Consider the following 3,349-nt stretch of genomic DNA (forward strand, 5'->3'; position numbering starts at 1 on the left):
TCAGTTGTGGGTTGGTGTTGAGTCTTTCATATCCATTTGTTCATTCATTCTCTGCTACCTTTATTATTCATTTATATAAAATAGTTGGCAATGTTTTATATCCCAAGGATACAGTGATAAATAGGACTGATTCCTAATTTTTGATATTAACATTGTAATAGTGGAGAAACTGATGCAAACCAAGGATTAAATTCCCAAGTGATTAATGCAGTAAAACTTATATGAATAAACAAGGAGATTTATTCCACTCGTATGAGGCAGAGGAATCACAGTGAAGATGCTTTATCTTGGTTCTGAAGCATATTCAACCTTTAGAATTAAGAGAAAATTTTAACTCCAATGAAGTTCATCATACAAAATAGTTCACAAAGTTCCTTCACTGAGAATATAAAAAAATCTTCTGTTGTTTGTATGTGGGAGAAGCTGGAGTAGTTGTTAGAGACATAAGCTTTTGTCTATGACGGCCTCCCTGTTTTATCAAACACACAGGTGAAGTCATCATGATACACTGTTAAATGATAACAAACTTTTCTATGTACTCAGCATAATGTGATTGTCTAACACATGTCCTTTGCATACACCTTTGCTTCGTGAAAATTCTGAAACATTACAAATCAATCTATTAGTAGATATTGGGAGTTGTACATCCAGGGAGATAGAAACAAAATATCCTTCTTCAGTACAATTGTGTTTAGAAAAAAGTTGTATAACAAACAAGATTATTTTTCTTTTGGAAAAAAAAGAAGTAATGCATTATTGGATTCTCACTAATTCTAACATGTTATATTTCCATTCTCTTTCACTTCAAACTACTTTCTAAGGTTTCTTTTTTAATTTCTTGAGCCATAGGGTATTTTGAAGAATATTACTGATTTCCAAATATGGGGAGGGGGCTTCAAGGGAAATTGCTATTACTTTAAAGTTATCACTGCAGAGCACTAATTTTAATAGTCTCATCCCAATTTGGTATTCACTTGTCCAGAAATGCTTCTAAAATTTATTTAAATGGCAATGAAACTGTAAAATGAAGAGGACAGGAGATTGTTTCTAAACTTTCACTTGATGGTCCTCTGGGCTACATATAATTAGCATATTTTAATACATAATATTAATTTTATATATTCTAGATTCTTTTTCCAAGGAATGAGAGCTAGAAGAGTGACATTCAAATGCTCTATGCAAGGTCTAATATGACCAAAAGGGTGATTAAGCAGAAAAGTCCATCTCTGTTAGGAAATACAGAGAAGTTTCATGGCTTCCCAGAGCTTTGGCCCACAACACTCGCTTTGAGCGTAGCTCAACGAAATAGTAGAATGAATACCCCTGATGCCTGGAGATGGCCTGAGAGAGACAATAAGCATATCACTCAATTTTAGAGTTAGCAACTACTAAGAGTAGGCTGATCTTTCTCTCTGATAATGAATAAGAGAACAGAAAAAAAAAAAGGAAATCTCCAATTACTTGGCAATGAAATTGGAAATTGGCTGAATATATACAGTTCAATATTTATTTTGAGTAGTAGTTATACTTCAGCAAATACAATAGTTTAGAAATGAGATGGAAGTATGTGAGGGGTACTTAAAGCATGCCCATCATTGTGCAATTAAATTTGCTTTTCAGAGCAGCTCTTTGATGAAAGGGTAAATCAAGTTCAATACAATACACATTCCTATGAAATTGTAAAATATGAAAACATTGTCATCTGCATGGCATGATTCCAATTCTAAGTTTGTAGTAAATCCATAGACTTTATTGGTTTTACTATATAAATGATAAAACAGAAATAAATAAAGAAGTTATTGAATGATAATTTCAAAATAACACCAACAATAATCTCTAATAAAATAGGAAAAAGAAGATAATAAAAAAATTAAAGTGGGGTTGGGAAGGACAGTAAAAAAAATAAGAGCATACTACTTAAAAGAGGGCAAAATCTGATAATATTCTACCAAATTTAAGAAAAACTAAATGGATAAGTAAGCAAATTTTCAAATGTAAAGTAGCTATTGAAATATTCAACAAGAAATTCCACATACATTTCAGATTAGAGAATTACTTGTCCCATTAGCTCTTCTGCTGAGAGAGGTTATTCTTTTGTGTAGATTTTCTTTCCATACTCATCAACCCTTGGACTCACCATTGTTTGGTCTTCTCTTTCTTCTGGAGACTTAGTGACGAGGGCCTGACTGAGCAATTCAGATGCCCTTAGAGTTTTTTGGAGTAAAGTGTAAGAATATGAAGGAGCCAGGCAGCCTTGGGTTCTATTTGGGACATTCTCATATAGTCCATTTCCCCAGAAGCCACATGGCACAATACTTGCTTGGAATTATTTTCTCTCTGTCACCTTGGCACTCTAGAGACAGACTCTTCTTCAGTAGATCACAGTCCCTACTTCTCACTTCAACAATTATGTGCTGCAGATATGACATATGCAGGTAGCCTTCCTGAGCATGCAGAATTGGAAAAAGAGTAAACGTATACAACCCCTCTCTTTCCAGGTGTTTCTTTCTGTATCACAGCTAGAATTCTTCACTCTCAGATCTTTGATTTAAAAAATCTAAATAACCTGGGTTATCCTTGATTGTGTTGTACATACCAATGCTGATGTCTGTGCTTTGCCCGAGGATTTAACTAAATAGGAGGTCAAGGGGTCGCTATTTCTGTCTTTTTTTTTTCACTGCTTATTAGGTGCCCTCAGAAAACCTCAACTGTGTTGCCTGCCTTTCCTGGAGACAAGATCAGATGGCAATACTGTAAAGTGCTGGAGAAAAGGAAAATTCTAAAGAGGGGTAAGATGTTGTGGTACAAGAAATATCACAGTGGACTCAGGACCTGAACTGACAGAATTAAGGAGAAAGATACAATAACAATGATTTCATGGCATCTTGTCAACTTGATAAGGAATTTCCTTCATAGAAAATACTAGTCATCATCCCATCATTTCCTCACTCCTGCTGCCCTAAAGCACATGTGAATCTTCAGTGCTGTTTTGTTCTCTGACCCTGCTGACATTGATGAAGTGCTCAGGGTCTCATGTTCCATACTTTTAGTGATGAAGTGAGTCCCTGAAGTGGTTGTGTCATCCTGTATCACCTGAAGCTGCTCACCTGTCTTTATTATAATCTACTGCCTTTTCAGCTAACCTCAAAGGTATTAATAGCTCAGAACCGCCTCAGGGAGGCCAAAAAAGGGCCCCGCTGTGCATGCATTCCCTGTGGAGCCCAACATATGCTGAAGCATAGCCCCAAGTCCTCAGTTATTCTCCCACTATTTTTAATGAAGATCCATGAAAAGGGAAAGAAAAATAATTTCTTTAATGGAATTTGTGTCATGATAAAACTATGTTCAG

This window comes from Suricata suricatta, chromosome 11 (assembly GCF_006229205.1).
Source record: "Suricata suricatta isolate VVHF042 chromosome 11, meerkat_22Aug2017_6uvM2_HiC, whole genome shotgun sequence".
Classification (NCBI taxonomy): Eukaryota; Metazoa; Chordata; class Mammalia; order Carnivora; family Herpestidae; genus Suricata; species Suricata suricatta.